Raw genomic sequence first — 18,328 nt, 5'->3', positions numbered from 1 at the left:
TTATTTCACGTTGCGTCAAATCTTAGAAGCATCACTCAAAATTAAATGTATGTTTGAGAAAATTCTATAAGCTAATCTGACAAAAAAAAACATCTTAGATAATATTATCACTTTCCGTCCATCTGTGCGTCTTTACTACAGGGGGAAATTTTATAGATTTCTATCTCGAGAAATGTGGGATAACAAAAACCAAAATGTTTCAATAACTGTATCAACATGATTTTTACCATTTAAAACATGTGGTAAAACATTGATTGCACCTTACAAATTTAACATAGATATTTTATTTTCTATTTAGATATGTCGACTAGTGCAGCTGTTATAATATAAAAAATAAGATGTGGTATGATTGCCAATGAGACAACTGTCCACAAGAGACCACAATTACACAGAAAAAAGCCCATATCGCATAGTCAGCAAGAAAAGGCCCTGAAATGACAATGTAAAACATTTCAAACGAGAAAACTAACGACCTTATTTATACTAAAAAAAATAACGAAAATCAAATGTGGAACACATAAACAAACGACAACCACTGACTCTGGACAGGCACATTATGTGGCGGGGTTAAACATGATAGCGGGATCCCAACCCTCTTTTAACCTGGAACATTGGTATAACAGTACAACATATTACGGAACTATAAAAAATTGTTGAAAAAGACTTAACTCATCAGATGGACAAAAATATAAGTGGATTATAGGTTTATCCCGACCTCATCTAAAGAAAGAACGAAAGTATGGATATCAGTATCACGTCGTTTCAAGACTGTCATTCAGGTGAGAGGTTACGCTAGCTATGAAACCAGGTATAATCCACCATTTTCTATATGTCTGTATTTAGTCAGAAATATGACAGTTGGTATCTTTTCGTTTGATGTCCTCGGGCTTTTAATTTTGCCATTTGATTTTTCATGCAGTTTATCTATGTATTAGCAGTATACAGGATCATTTTTAATTTCTAAATAGCTAATCTGACATTTAAAAGTAATTCAAAAATTATCTGATGGTTTATGAATTAATTTTCTGCTCGTGACATGAAATCTTATCTCAGATGACAAAAGATTTAGAATTAAGAGAATTTAATGTTTTACCTGTCAGAACTTGTATCATTACAAGAATAAATTGCAGTTATGTTCTTCTTTGTCCAATTTCATATATCAATTGAAATCATCATATTGTTATTGTCCGAATATTTAAGGACAGAGGAACACGAAACAGTGAATATATTTAGGAATCTGAATTATTCTCGTTCTGCAGTTCAACTCATCAAGTGTTTCTGGTTGGTTATGCGTGCATTTTAGATTTACATTGCCATAAGGTTTGGAAACGTTAAAATCGACATATGTGAAAAGAATGTGATCTCTCTGGTCGTGACTTTCGGTTATCTGTTGCTTATGAAAATCTAAAATAATTTACAATGGTAGGCAGGCAACCATCATTTAGGAAATTTCATTGAAATAACCAACATGCCATCAGCATCAGTTTAAAAAGGAGGATAAACAGTTGCTGATCAAGGGGATGTCTTTTTGTTTACCAAGTAATGATTTTGTATAGGGACATGTTGTTTTAACCCAAAATTCTTGTTGCCTGTTGACTTTTTTTATAATTGACTGGTAATTACTACAAACACTTGACTTGAAAAATACTACCTAAACATCTCATCACATTAAGGAACATATTATGTGTATTTTAATGATAAGTGTCTGAAGTTAAAATATGATAACTAAATTATAATGAGTATAAACGTTTACAAGTATAAAAGACAATTAAATGATAATTAGGAAAAACCCGCTCATTTGATATTCAAGGACAGTAATCACCAACGATTAAATTGTCAACGTTTGTATAAGGATGTGGATGAGGAGTCATTTTAGTATTATTTTAATTTCGAGTCCATTTTTCTATGATCTTTTTGAATTTTAAGTCATGTTTCCCTCTTCTTTACATATTTTATTATATATTATATGATGTTCACCCCGTGCAGACCCTCATATAAGTAATTGAGAAAGTATATCAAAATATTGTATTTCAAATGTGCATGTAAATCAAATATAAACTATGCGTAGTCATAAGTTTTCTATGTTGTGTCTTGTGTTCTATTATTTTTTCTGTTTGTCTTTTTCTTTTTTGGTGTTGTCAGTTTGTTTTCGATGTATGAGTTTGACTGTCCCTTTGATATCTTTCGCACATCCTTTCTTCTTCATATTACTTTTATCGTGTTTCATCAAAAGGTTAGTTTACTTTCCCCTTGTTCAAATACATGATTTTTTCTTTGTACAGAAATAAAGGACCCCTTTAGAGCCTCTTGTATATTTTGTTAGGAGAAAGTTCGATCATCTAATTTTAATCTAAATATATACAAGTACGTGCTATCTTAACTATTTAAATTCACTTTGACGGTAGCCGCTGTACATTTGTCTGTTTGTTTAAAAACAGTTTCTTAATTGTATTTTACACACTTCTGAAAGATATACAAAGGTAAGAAACACATTCAGTCTTATAATTTTAAACGGTTTATTGATAAGAAAGTAATGTATTGACATTGCTCTACTTTCTTGTTATTGATAAGAAGTGAAAACATACAGACAAATATTTAATAGAACGAAACAAAGTGTAACATTGGTAGCCTACATATATTGATAGGGAGAGAAGAAAGATTCTGAAACATATACTAGAGCTGAATAATCATCACTAACACATATTGCAAAAAGACGCGACCCTATCGGCAATGTCTATCAACACAACATGTGTATAAAAAGAAGATGTGGTATGATTGCCAATGAGACAACTATCCATAAAAGACCAAAATGACACAGACATTAACAACTATAAGTCACCGTACGGCCTTCAACAATGAGCAAAGCCCATACCGCATAGTCAGCTATAAAAGGCCCCGATAAGACAATGTAAAGTGTATGTATTATGACCTATATAAGTATTTATAATGAATCTAGACTGGACTGAATGTTTATTTGAAGTCAAGAATATTACAGTTGTTGTCCATTCGTTTGATGTGTCTTATCATTTAATTGCCATTTGATTAGAAACTTTCCGTTTAGAATTTTCCTCGAAGTTCATTATCTTTGTGATTTTACTTGTTATTCATTATTATAATATATACAATACATGTGTGAATTATAAACTATATAACTTTTGATGCATGTATGTATTATAATATCAAAATATAACATCACTTGAAAAATGAATTATCCGAAATTACCACATCTTCTTTTTTTCATACCAAGTCTTTTTGTTTTGTAATTAATAAAATATTTATTTTGTTAACATGAACTCTTTTGTATTTGTTAATTTGTAATTGATTTGTTTCTGTTATTGAATTTATAATATGTCTGTCTTATTAAAAGAAAGTAGCATTTATTGATGATATTCGTCCTCAAAACGGATGATTTTATCTATTAAATTATAATTAGAATGGTAGTATCAGTTTTATTACATAAGGCAGATACATGGACAAATTGTGTACTGTTATCTTTGTAATACACGATGTAATACATTTATCACCTTGTTCTATTTAATTTTGTGTTTTGAACGGTTTAACTGTCTTAACCGCTTTACAAAGAATGCAAACATAATGTATTGAAAACAATAATTTGTGAGGAAATCCACTTAATATTGTCTTAATGACAAATTAGATTGCTTCCAAAACAAACAGTTATGTTTAAAATAAGATAGTTTTGCATAACGTTTCTGGTTTTTTTTTTGGCGAATGACATTAAAATATAAGCCTACACCCAATACTCATGAAAACCGGTGATACAGTTAAAAAAATGAAGAATACGTGTTTTAATTGAAGGATAAATCTGTTAGTCAAGTCTTGAAAGTTGTCAAGTCGAATCCATTCTAGTTCAACCCAGTCCAGGAATTCAGATAAGACACTTTGTGATCTGACATGTTAAGGTTTTTATAACATGATAGTTTAGGTATTCATCAATGATTATACTATTTCATAGTCAATAAGAATTGGTCCATAAAAGTTCATACTCAAATTTTCCCATACATTGTTCATTATCTCGGACATTTGCAACGGTTTTCAACACATTTTTTGAAGTTGAGGATACAACTGATTTTAGGGAAGGTCCCTTTTCACGTAACAACTGTTTTCTACGTATTATCTACTGGTGCCAACTGAGTGCAATGTTGATGTCACGCATCTGTTCATCCTTTGGATTAATAATTATTTCTGTTATCATGAACGCAACGACTCATAATTCGCAGCTCTCTTATGTATGTCCTACATGATTGACATTGGTGTTGTTATTTAAGCAATGACTGAAATATTTTGCTGTCTATTCGAAATAACATAAAAAAATGTGATGCACACTGATTTACCCGCGTAGCGAATTATCTAAAGTGTGCACCACATTTTATATGTTATTTCGAATAGACAGAAAAGATATTACAGTTATATCTAATTCTAAATTCCATTTTAAACCAGAGTAAACCATGAAAAAAAACGTTGAACACGTCCCGGTCACATGACTGAATTTTTTGTCTATGAGCTGATAAACATAACAACGTCAGCCAATCAAAATTAAATCATAATGGTTTGTTTGTCACGGTCACATAAAGGCCCTTGTCGCCGCGATGTACGTTAAGTTTCTGGTGTACTTTTCAGCTAATAGAGAATGTCTACATTCAATAGAAGAAGTCGGTGTCTAATGTCAGATCCCTCATTATATTTCATGCTTATTTGATACTGAAGACTACATAGAAATACAAATGTATTATGGTCCTTTTGATTCTGTTGATAGTTTTGGTTTTTCTACTTTTTATACTACACACTTGATCACGTTTTGATCTGCATACTGTTGCGAAATGAACAATATTGTTTTACAATAGTTACTTGTTGCTACTGAGCTTTAATCTATTTCAATGTGGGAAAATTATTTAATGAAGCTATAAAAATCGATGTTTTTCTTAAAATTAAAGAGCACTGTGATGAGTTAACTGTTCTTGAGCAGTATCGCTACCGTTGGTTAAAGCTTTTAGTCAAACATTAGGTATCCACTAGCTTTAAATATGTTGGGCCATTAAATTTTGAACAATTACCCTTATGTTTCTTGCCATACTTTTTTTAACATACAGTTGAAACAGCAATTTTTGAAAATATCTTAAAAATCCTGTTATTTTTCCTATTAAATTAAGATGCTTACTGTGGATTCATTTATTTTCGTGAGTACCAATTTTCGTGGTTTGAGGAAAACTTGCATATTGGTGGATATTTCATTTCGTGGTTTTGGGGAAATCTGCATACATTCCTTAAGTCAATTTGTAATACGTTGAACATTTAAACTCGTGGTTCTTCTGTACCCACGAAATCCACGAAAAGTGATATCCAACGAATATTAATGAATCCACATTATACGACGTTCTTCTTCAGCTTTGAATACAAAGCTATGTTCTAATTCCAATAGAACATGGGCTACACGTGATTGACGTCACAATCGAACTTGCAACGTCAGATGAATTTAGAACAACAACGGAGATCAAAATGGACATTTTTGTTGGTGCTTCTCGCTAGGAAATTAAATAAAAACATTCTAAAAGTAAGTTGAAATATTTCTGTTTTTTTTTTTCATTGTTAAACTGTTGATGTTCTATAACGATTTTTGTGCGACTGTCATACAAGTGAAAGGTTTAAATAGCTATCAAACCAGGTTTAATTCACCATTGTCTACATAAAAAAAATGCATGTAACAAGTCAGGAACATGACAGTTGTTATTTAATCGATTGATGTGTTTGAGCTTTTGATTAAGGACTTTAAGTTTTCAATTTTCAACAGAGTTCAGTATTTTTGTGATTGTACAGCTTGTCTAAATATAAACACTATACATTGTCATTTTAATTTTTAAATAGCAAATCTGACATTTTATACTAATTCCACAAATTATTTGATGATTTGTCAATTAATTGTTTGCTCGTGACATGAAATATAATCTCAGATGACAGCAAATTAAAAATAAAGAGAATTTAAATTTCTGCATGTCAAAAATTGTATCATTTAAAGAATGAATTTGCAAATTATTTTTCTCATTATGCCCAATTTAAGATTTTAATTGAAATCATAATTTTGTCATTTAAATACAGTAAAAAAAAAAAAGGTATAGAGACATCGATGTTTTTCCATTGCAAATGCAGCGTTACATTTACCTATATTCTTCGTCAAATGACGTCCACAATTTAGTTATCTATTTTTTTCTCGTTCTGCAGTTCAATTCCGGCTTACATCAAAAGGTTTCTTGTTGGTTAGGAGTGCAAATTGGAATTAAAACGTTAAAATCGATGTTATTTGAGAGACGCTAATATCTCTATGGACATATTTTTCGTTTTTTATGATGCTAACGAAGATTTTGAATAATGCATGATAAAATACATATAATGCAGGCAACCAACAATAAGACAAGGCCAATCGTGCATTGAATGAACCAACGTGTCAACATCTGCTGAAAATGTTAAACAGTAGCGGCTCCAGGGCGTGTTCCGTTTTGTTTCACAATTAATTTTTGTGTATGCGGACATATGGTTGGAATCCCCACTTTTTTTAGAATTACGCGTATTAGAACCGCCTTTTAAAGTTGTCCAGATCCGCGCCTGGTAAATACATTTGCCACTGAACAACATTACCTACAACCCTCAACAAAATCATGAACCTACTATCTATTTTACAGCGATAAGTGTCTGCAGTTTAAATATAAAACATATGCTAGTTAAATTATAAAGGTTTACAAGTATAAAGGACAGTTAATTGATAATAAGGACAAACCGCTCATCTGATATTCAAGAACAGTAATTACCGACGGTTCAACTGTCAACGTTTGTTTGATGATGTGGATGGGGAGTCTTTTATTTCCGTATTATTTAAATTTCTAAGCAATTTTTCTATGTTCTTCTAAAATTATAAGTATTTTTTCCATATTTTTTTTATTCATACTTTGCCTTATTGTTCCTGATTGACATCCTTTACAATGTTTAGACTTATTTTCCTCCAGCATTTGCCTATAACTCTCTTTTATGTTAACCCCGTGCAAACCCTCATATCAACTATTGAGATAGTATGATAAAATTATCGTAATTCAAATTTATTTATGTACATGTTATATAAACTGCTTTAGATAAGTTTTATCTTTTTTCACCATAAGGTTAAATTACCACCCACTTGTTTTAAAACTGGAATTTTTCATTGTACAGAAATGAAAGACCCCCTTCAGAGCCTCTAAAATGTTTAGTTGTGAGAAAGTTCGATCATCTCATTATAAATTAAATATATACATGTACGTGCTATCTAAACTTTTTAAGTTCACTTGTCCGGTAGCCACTGCCCGGTTGTCTGCTTGTATAAAAGGGATTTCTTTATTGTATATTTAACATCACAGTCCATTACCGACATACAAAGGTAAGAAACACATTTAGTTTTATAAGTTTGTATCTGTAAAAGAAAACACACAGTTTTAATTGATAAGAACGTTATGTATAGACGTTTCGTTACTTGATTGTTCTTGATAAGAAGGGATAACATGCAGACAAATATATAAAACAACTGCACAAAGGTAAGGATTAACTGCAATATAAATGATATGAAAGGTGTGATGAACCTTAATGACATTGCAATAAAACGGCACATAAAAAACCCAATTGACAGTCTCCAAAAACAGAAGAGTGAACATAAACGACATATTGACATAATGATATATTTCTATCAATATTTCACCTACGTAAATAGTTATCAAAGGTATCAGGCTTATAATTTATTACGCCAGACTCGCGTTTCGTCTACATAAGACACACCAGTGACGCTCAGATGAAAATGGTAAGAACTCCAAACAAGTATAAAAATGAAGAGCATTGAAGACCCAAAATTCCAAACAGTTGTGCCAAATACGGCTATGAGGATCTATGCCTGGGATAGGAAAATCCATAGTATTTACGTAAAATTGAGTCATATTGATATAGTTGAAATTCCCCAAAAAGTGACCAGTGGAACGTATTTCCACTTATTTATCAATGAAAAGACCCACGTGTTTAAGGTGGTACCTAACACTACAGGGAGATAACTCTGTAATATCAGCTAAACGTTTTAATTACGTTGCGTTGTGAAGGCAATATAAAGCTTCTCAATGATCAAAATTAGTGTTTTCCAACTGCTATATAACCAGTGTAATTTTTCTGATAAAACGGTTGGTTCAAATTTTTTGATTTTTTTATATTTTTGTTCAAGGGTCAAAGTAAATACTTTGTCAAAATTTTATGAAAATTAAACGAGCCAAATTAATTTTAGTGAAAGTGTTAGGTACCACCTGAACTTCCATGTCCTTTAAAAATCTCCGAATAAAAAGTTCAAATGAAGTGGATGAGAGCAATTATTGGCAACCGTACGGTCTTCAACAATGAGAAAAACGTATGCCATAAAGTCAGCAATAAAAGGCACTAACAAGAAAACTCTAATCAATTAAATTGAGATCAATAAAAATACCCCCTAATTCATATCAAACCAATATATGGGGGAATGACATGGACCAACGCACCAACTAAAAGACATGTTCCTGATTTCGGACAGGCACACACTGAATGTGACGGAGACTAGTTAAATATGTTCATATGAGTTCATTCCTATCCTAACCTGCGAACGTGTTGTAACAGAAAAACATGAGAACAAAGTATAAAAATCAGTCGAATATTCTTTTAATTATCAGATCGATACAAATCAGAAAACCATTTAACAAAAACACAGACTGGACTTAGCAGGGTGTTCCTACATCCATTATTTCTGACAACAATAAATACTACAAGTACAGATGCCAATGTTAAATGTTAGAAAAGTGTAGAGAGGTTTCCCTCTTAAATTTTCAAATCTGTTTCTCTTAAAACAAGGACATGGATGATTCAGTTCTCTGCTTTTTAAGTTCCGTTATTCATATGCTCTCAATTCATAACATGATTTTAAAAAGCTTGTTATTTTGAAACGCAGGACGTGCTGATAAAAACATAAAAACCAAAGTGTAGCCAAATCCGAATAAGTAATCAGAGCTTTGCGATAAAAAAAAAAAAAAGAAAGGTATTTCGTAACATAAAATGAATTTGATTAATGTATACCATTTTTTACAGAGAAATGGAATTTCTTTTAATTACTTTGCTGATTTTTTCTGGGAGACCAAATCCTGAATGTCGGATTAACATTGACGATCCAAGTTTCCAAAACATCAAAGCTGCCCTTCCGGTTCCACCAGGAACACCAATTATTGGAGGTATGTTTTAGTGAGATTGTACTGTTCGTTAATGTTATCCCCAGGACAAGACAAGTGGCTTAGATGAGAAATCACCTTTGAGTTGATGTTCATTGATATTACCACATGAGGATAAATGACAAGGAACTAACAAAAAACTTTTTTTAATGAAAGATGACCTTTATAGTAGGTTTGGCCACATTTTACTTTTTATGTCGACAGTCATATATTTATGTGAATGGTTGATTTATTATTCATTGCACATTGTCCACTTAAGTCGGTACGTACCGTTCTGATTGGACTTGTTTAAGTTTCAGAAAAAGTTTGACAAAAATTTTACTTTGACCTGTTGACAAAAATAGAAATTTGAACCGCACAATTTACAGATATAATTTTATGTAATATATTACAGTTTAAAAGTACTGATTTGATCGCTGAAACGCTTGGTTTTTTCTCTACTGACAGTATTTTATTAAAACACGCAGTTGATTTGTAAAGAGGACAAAATAGAAATAGAAAAACAAAAACAAATTTGATATGCATCAACACCCGACATTCCCTGAACTGCAGGCTCCTGACTTTGAACAAGCAAATACAGAACGTTGCAGTGTTCAACATTTTTGCTAGCACCAAACATTCCGAAAAACCTGAAATATCAATAGCAACACAAAAGAACAAACTGTAAAAAACACATATAAAAGCTCAGCTGATTATGCTAATACAAATCATACAAAAGCAACTAAAAAGTCATTATAGAACCGATTTAAGAGTACTCGATGTTACTGAAAACTGGTTCAAAGACATTTACAACTAAAACAAAAAGTTGATAATTTAAAACATAACATCAATCTATTCACATCCTGTGGATTTCGGGTACAGATAAGTAAAGACGTCGGTGTTAGAAAAACATGACATTGTTTGAGGACAATAACAATAGTAAAAACACTAAGCATGACACGTTTAGGAATATACATGACATACTAGAGAATTTTTTTATAAATTCCTCAAAATGTAGCAACTTTTACGCTCTTCAATTTCAGTTAGAGGTGATGAAAATAAATATTGCATGTTAATTGTCATTCTTGCGAGACATCGAGAATTCCATCTTTGATATAACAGTCCATGAGTATCCACTGCTCAAATATGGAACCTAGAACCGATTTTAACTTGAAAGTGGACCTCTTGATATTACCCGATTTCTGTTGTTGATTGTGTATACCATATTGTCAAAAAATATTTTGTTCGTTTTGTTCGATGATTTCATGTCTACTGTTTGTAATTTTTATTTTAAAGGTTTGGGGTACTCAGGTTTCCACGTAAAAGATGTTACTGACGTAAGAACAACATTTATTGAAGTTCCAAGACGATCTGACCTTGACCTTGAACATCTTTTGTTCAACGCATGTAGATTCGACGAGAATCTGAGAAAATATGTATTCAGACCCGTAATTTAATAAGAGATAGAGAGTTTAACCGAAATTTCGAACAGCAAATTATATCAATAAAATAAAAAAACAATAATTGTGGTTTTTAACCTATATATTGTTCAATGATATAAATAAATGCAATAGTACTTCACTGATGTTGAACAATTTAAATGACTTGAGCACGATCATAGCAAACACAGACTGATGGAATCGCATTACCTCGAAAAGGATCGAGACCGGCTGCGTGCGCCGTCCGGGTAAGCATCTCATGTGAATCGTCATTTCAAGTAGGATGTATACATTTCTTGATTCGTACGATATTCAGAAGCGTGTAGCCGTAACTCAGAAGTTTAATAAAACGTCATTTGTGTCTTTGCAAAAAGTGATTAGGCAGTGTTTTTTTTTCAAAAAACATTCCTGTTCGCAAACAAATACGTACTGAACACATCTTTTTTTCGAAACATTGTTTTGTTCAGAGAATATATTTTTATCGTCTTTGCTTGACTTGATTTGATTTTTAAAACATCGATTTTTTCTCGATATATAGAGACTGATACATATCTGCCCAAAAAATAATCCGACCCCATATCAAGTTATATTAATAAGAAAAAATGGAAACCATTATGGTGACTACAATGAATTTAGAATATTGCATGAAGATTTTTTAATTTATAGTTTTTTGTATAAATGTTTCGTATGTCATTTTTTAACGGGTTTTAAAAATGCATAGTTTTTTTTCGTGTGTCACAGAATGTCAAATATCCAATCCCATCTTAAAGGAAGTACTATGTCAAGGTCTTCAATTCTTTTTTTTTTTTTTAAATAATATAGGATCCAATTTCTCGTATATCAAATACCAATTTTTACAATTTCAATTAATAAATTTGCAGGAGTAAACGTATTGCGGTTTATTTTTTTATTTTTTTTTTAATTTACTGACGTTTTGAAGAAGATGGTAAAGGGAGTTCTCGAACGAATGAACGGAAAAAAATCACTATTACACCATGAGCGAAACATATAGATATATATTTGACGTTGCATTCCATTAATTTGCACAAAAAACATAGCGTAGAAAGAACAGCAAACGCTTTCATTATTTTACTCACCTAAGCAGCAAGATTCACACTTCGACAGCCAACGGGATATACATTTTTCAATTCATTCAATTAAAAAAGGAAAATAACAGAAATACAGAACTCTGAGGAAAATTGAAATCGGAAATTCCCTACACAAAAGGCAAAAGCAAAAGCTCAAACACATCAAACGAATAGAAACAACTGTCATATTTCTGACTTAGTAGAACATGATGGATTAAACTTGTGTGTAAAGCTAACTAAAGCTCTCACTTGAAACGATTGTAGTTATTACTCCGATTTTTTAATCAATGTAATCAGTGTATGGGCAAAAAGTTGAATAGACAGTATTTTGTCAAAGAACCTCCCTTTTCGCCAACAAATACCTTCTTCTTTCTTTTTGTATCGTTTACATATTTTAATTATATCTTCCTGGCCTTTTTTTTTTATGTTAATTGATTTTTGAATTTCTAATTATTCTCGAAATAAGGAAACTAATTTATTTCTGCCGAAAATTTAATCCGGTGACCCAATATCAATTTATTATTCTTAAATAAATGAAACATTTAAAGCGTATACAATGTGTACAATATAGGTCTCCTCCACCTATTAGTGTTGTTTAGTCTTTAGTTTTATATGATGTGTCTTGTGTACTATTATTTGTCTTTTTTAGTCATGGCGATGTAAGTTTATTTTCGATCTATGAGTTTTAATGTCCCTCTGGTATCTTTCGCCCCTCTATTAAAAATGGATGCCACGAAATAGATATATGTAATATAGGTAAATGTAATAGTTCACACCAAACATCAATCATTCTTTTTTTGTTGCTTCTCGACCTAAAACAAACTGTCTTTAGCGATTTGCTGTCTGTCGACTCAGAACTGGTGTGCCAGGACGCCTGTCTTGGTTTATATAAAAACAGACTCGTGAACAGTACAATTGACATTAGCATGTTCAATGGTAAATAAACTAAAAACAGTTGTTGGCATGACACGGGTTATGTTCTTCTCATATATGTTATGATGGTATGATACTAAACCCCTTACGGGAAGGATTGTGCCTGATGTTCATATGATGAAATCATAATCTTTCAGTCAGTTTAATTGAAGTCTGGAGCTGGCATGTCAGTTAACTGCTAGTAGTCTGTTGTTATTTATGTATTATTGTCATTTTGTTTATTTTCTTTGGTTACATCTTCTGACATCAGACTCGGACTTCTCTTGAACTGAGTTTTAATGTGCGTATTGTTATGCGTTTACTTTTCTAAATTGGTTAGAGGTATAGGGGGAGGGTTGAGATCTCACAAACATGTTTAACCCCGCCGCATTTTTGCGCCTGTCCCAAGTCAGGAGCCTCTGGCCTTTGTTAGTCTTGTATTATTTTAATTTTAGTTTCTTGTGTACAATTTGGAAATTAGTATGGCGTTCATTATCACTGGACTAGTATATATTTGTTTAGGGGCCAGCTGAAGGACGCCTCCGGGTGCGGGAATTTCTCGCTACATTGAAGACCTGTTGGTGACCCTCTGTTGTTGTTTTTTATTTGGTCGGGTTGTTGTCTCTTTGACACATTCCCCATTTCCATTCTCAATTTTAAAATGTATTTCTATTTTTTTAATTTATTTTTTCTTAGTGATGACCTTTCACATATTGTCTCACAAGACATCAATGGCATAATCAATTATAAACACTTTTAACTATAATAAAATTTAAAAAAAATGACAATGACCAGTTTTATAGTACATTTCAAACGTCAAAGTCTTGACCAAAGACCACAATTCGCCGTTTCAGAATCTAATGCATCCTGGGTAATATTAAGTGTACACAAAAACGTTGTGATTGGTTAAAAATGTCATAAACAATGGAAATTCAACCAATGATGTGACGTTATTTTCATTTTGGGGTACGAACAATGAAATTCCCATGATTCTTTAGATTCTGAAACGGCCAATTAATGACCCCGCTTTTCGTTGTCAACGAATATAGTTCCTTTTAATTAAATTGTGTTTTTTCTTAATTTTTTTTCATTCCCTTCCTCATTCATTTCTTAGTTTTTTTGGGGTTGAAAATGAAAGAAGAGAGGTGAAATGAATTTTTGGATGTTGTATTTTAACTAATTTTGATATTTAAAGAGTGATTAGGCCAGTTACAAAAATGTAATATTTACAGTTTTCGGAAACTTTTGACTTGTCCATAGGGGTATGGATATGTATTGGCTAAATTTGTAAGAGTGATATCAGTTCAATCTTTCTGAATGTTGGATATATTTTTGGACTAGTACTGTACTTTACACGCACGAAATATTTGACAAAAAAAATTGGTGCATTCTTTTTAATGAGACAAAACGTTATAAAGAACTAATAGAGGAATTTAATTGTGGTATGTGGCCTTTACAACTATTAGATTTTTATCAATATAGGATCCAATTTCTCGTATATCAAATTGGTAAAATCAGAGGTCCCTCAAATTCTATAAATATCAAATTGGAGTTAATTTTGCAAGAGTAAAGTGTTTTTTGTTTATTTTTATTTCAATTTTTTGTTTATTGACATTTTGAAGAAGATCGTAAAGGGGTGATCGCACGAACGACCGTGAAAAAAATGATCATTACACGAAGAGCGAAACATATGCATGACATAGGTGCAATACCACATCATCATAGTTTGTCACATCTGGTTGCATACGAAAAAGGGTCGAAAATATTCCATTGAATTTGACAGTTGTAGGAAATTAATCCTACATTTCATTGCAGTAAAAACAGATATCTTGGTTGTTTCAAAGCACCATTTTTTTTTATTTGGTGTTTCTATAGAATATTTTGGACACCTGAGGGTACATGATTACTAAAGCTTATACACATGAAAAAGAGGGGTGCACATTTGATTGGTTAACTTCCAATGATGGTTATTTTCTTATATGCAATGAAATGTTATGTGAAATTTTGTATATTATTTCTTTATTTGAAATAAAGATAAATTCTGCACAATTTTTTTCATAAAAGATCAAATTTAACAAACACTAATAGGGGAAAATCAATGATGTATACATATATCTTTGACGGTGCATTCCATCAATTTGCACACTAGAAAAAAACATGGCGTAAAAAAACTTCAATTGTGTCATTATTTTACTCACCTATGCAGCAGGATTGCTACTACAACTATGGAGTATAAATTCCTACGATATTCAAAAGCTTGCAGCTGTAACTCCGACGTTTAATAAAACGTCATTTGTGTCTAAGCAAAAAAGTTGTTTGACATTAAAATGTCAAAGAACCTTCCTTTTCGCCAACACATATCTTGCAATTCATGTTTCTAAACATTGTTTCGTTCACAGATTTTAATTATATCTTCTTTGCCTTTTTTTATATAATTGATTTTTAAAGTTCTAGTTAATCTCGAAATATTTTATTTCATCACCTTAGCAGCAAAACTCCAACTTCATCCGGATATGCAGTATACATTCCCCAAGTCATACGATATTCAAAAGCTTGTAGCGGTAACCAATTTCTGGAATGTATCATTTCTCAATTCATACGGTATTCCTTAGGTTGCTACTCAGAGTGATAAACGTCTCTCTGAACAACCAGGTGTAAGACGAATATAATATGCTTGGTATACAAAATTAAACCCCATTTCATGGTTATAGGTTAAGTGTAATCCTTATACTTTATTCATCAAATTGGAATTAAATCTACACGAAATTGGGATTTTTTTCATGGAAAAATATTTTTTTTAATGAATGTTGGTGTAAAGAAGTGTTTTTTTTTCACGAATTGGTCAATTGAAATGGTTGATAACAGAACTGTTAATCTGTGTGGGTACGTTGAGGGAGTAAACTTGAGGGTAATCAATTATGGAAATGTTTGCATACAAATCTTTACTCCTAACTTCTGTTTAATTTAATCTAACTATGGAGTGAAATTTGCAATGAAGTGTCTTACATTTGGTTGAACGGTCACACACACACATGTTATACTTTTTGCAACTTTAGTTTACCGATGTTCGAGTTAACATGTTTAAAACATAAGTTACCTAACAAAAACTGAAGACCGAATGTGACCACAGGTAAATAATTTATTTTATTATACTTCATATATAAATGCCAGATTTCGACTGCATAATATGAGGTGGATAGTTTACTCTAGCCCACGGCTCAGCGGGAGACACTTTTTTTTAATGTCAACCTCTCGTGCAGACCAATCATAAATCGATGATTTAAAGGACAACGAATTTTGATTTTTACATCAATTAATTTAAGTCAATGTTCATGGTCTTTGTTTTTGCCTCGGAGGAAATTTTTCGTCGACTGTTAAAATAAAAAGATTTATTTATCTGGTTTTTTTTTAATAACTGTTACGATGTTATGTGCCTAACGTCATAGTTAAGTACTTTCAATTTAAATTTAAAAGTAAAAGACAATAATGATAAAACATTCAGTATAATAGATTAAATAACACATAGCTGTGAGGGTGATAGAGCAGATTTGTACCCCTCAGTTGACAATGCTTCCTCGAGGTAACAATCTATCACCTTCTTAACTATGTGTTTTTATTAAGATATTGTGCCTATCCTAATTTAGAAGTTTGTCATATTGGGTTATTATATCTATCAACTCGAGACGACGGTTACATAAAAATGTATGTTTCCAAGGAAGGTAGTTTTATGACGCCACATTTCTTTGACCTCAAATCGATTGATAACCAACATTTATTTGTATACATTGAGTAGAATACGCTCTTTAAAGGGTCATTTCGATCTTAAGGGAACACGATACAGTAGCAAGGGCAGATAATAACGTTTTCAAAGCGTTTCGTGTTGTTTTCGCGACGGTGATAATCAGAACGATTACATTTCGCGACGTTGCTTTAAATGTAGTCGCATTTGCGGAAAATTCACTGACGTCATAATCCAATTGCGCGAATTTGATCAAAAGGTACCTGCTAAGAAAATTGGCCATTAAAAAGTTTAACGGCATTTTTAGTATTTTACCCAGGTGAATATATATGTAAATGAAGAAGAACTCTCAGTTAAGGAAACACAGTTATAAGCCCCTTATTATAGACCAAAAATAAAACACATCCGTTCGTGTGCTAAGCTTATCCCCTATGTCCATATTGAGAGAAATAAATCGAAGTACCGGCACACCGAAATTAGGTATCTGATAGACCAGAAAAAATGCCATAAGCTGCAACTCATTGTTGTTAAGCTGCTGGCCGAATACAAAGTCTTTCAGCGGTGATGTAGTTTCTCAGATAAGAAACAAGAATTTGTTTGGCCCACCCGACGGATGGTCATACAATGGTGTTGCATGATGGCCATCAACTCCTAGATTAGAGGTATAAAAAAGACAAATAAGTCAATAACTACAAAGTACCATAATAAAAAATTACCCTGAAGACAAGCTTGGTTAACTTATTTTTTGATACAGAATCATACAATGGTATGTTCTAATATCGACTGCTGTACAATTTACTTCCTATGAAATGATATACTACAACGCAAATGAATTATATTGAGATAATTATGACATAAATTTTCTAGAAACAGCTCTAAATATTCACTTTTATCAACATATTCAGAGCAGTTTCTAAGTTAAATTAAATGTGAGTCGTATACTTTTTATGTTCATGTAATGCCTATAGAGTAGGCCGTTAGTTTTCCTGTTTGAATTGTTTCACGTTTTCATGTCAGCGGTGCTTTTATAAAATATTGAAGGCAGTACGGACCTTATGGTTGATAGTTGTCTTTCTGTCAATCATACCAAATATAGTTATTTTTATGTTATCCCACTTACATTTTTTTTTATAATTGCTTCATATTTTGTCATATCGGGACCTTTGTTAAGCTGTGTTGTCTACATCGGGATTTATGTCGAACAGAGAGGCAATTTTTTTTTTCTAGATATATCAAATTTGTTTCCGAACATTTCTTTTCTAAAAGTAATTTACTAAAATACCTTTTTTCTATCCATGTAACAATTTATAAAGGTTTGGCAAATATTTTATGCTATTTTACATGTAACCATCTTTATAAATAGTGAATATAAATATCATTGTTTTCGAGAAAAATAACCTTGGCTATGCCACTGAAAATGACAGCGTAGTCGTGAACTGCGGGGATATTTCACAACGTTGTTGCGATTACAACTTATTTCAACGTAATTTAGCGCCTTATTGGCAAACGTCCCGTTTGACGTTAAAAATCAAGGTTTATTGCTTTTATAGAAAAATCAAGGTTTATTGAGCACATAGACCCCAAGTGTTTTCTTTTGCAATCAATCAAGGAATGTTTCAGGAACGCTCTGCCAAAATTCTAAGAGAAAATCAACAATCCACTTTTGTCTGCACTTCGAAATAGACGCAAAAATATTGTCAATATTTTTATTTCATTAATAGTAATATAAATTAAAAAAATAAACAATTGGTTAAACCTTTAACTTGTTACAGCATGTTGATGATGCCATGGATCATGGGAACATTTAACACAAAAAAAAACGGTAAAGTTATGACGGTTTGTTCCAAAGTTTTATTACTTTTCGAAAAGTCCTTATTTTTTCCCCTGAAATATGCAAATATCGAACCA

General features: G+C 31.8%; 1 protein-coding gene and 1 long non-coding RNA gene across 2 annotated transcripts in view; one reads left to right on the top strand and one right to left on the bottom strand.

The window, feature by feature from the left end:
- Positions 1 to 18,328, bottom strand: part of LOC139494668 (uncharacterized) — a 163,820-nt gene that overhangs the window by 64,904 nt on the left and 80,588 nt on the right. The gene's annotated exons all lie outside the window — the stretch shown is intronic.
- Positions 7,245 to 10,766, top strand: LOC139494669 (uncharacterized). The gene is made up of 3 exons (XR_011657107.1): positions 7,245 to 7,417; positions 9,127 to 9,266; positions 10,539 to 10,766. It is a non-coding gene; the product is annotated as an uncharacterized lncRNA (long non-coding RNA).

Source organism: Mytilus edulis, chromosome 11 (assembly GCF_963676685.1).
Source record: "Mytilus edulis chromosome 11, xbMytEdul2.2, whole genome shotgun sequence".
Taxonomy (NCBI): Eukaryota; Metazoa; Mollusca; class Bivalvia; order Mytilida; family Mytilidae; genus Mytilus; species Mytilus edulis.
Note: the sequence above shows the minus strand (reverse complement) of the source record. Positions and strands in the feature narration are given on the sequence as shown.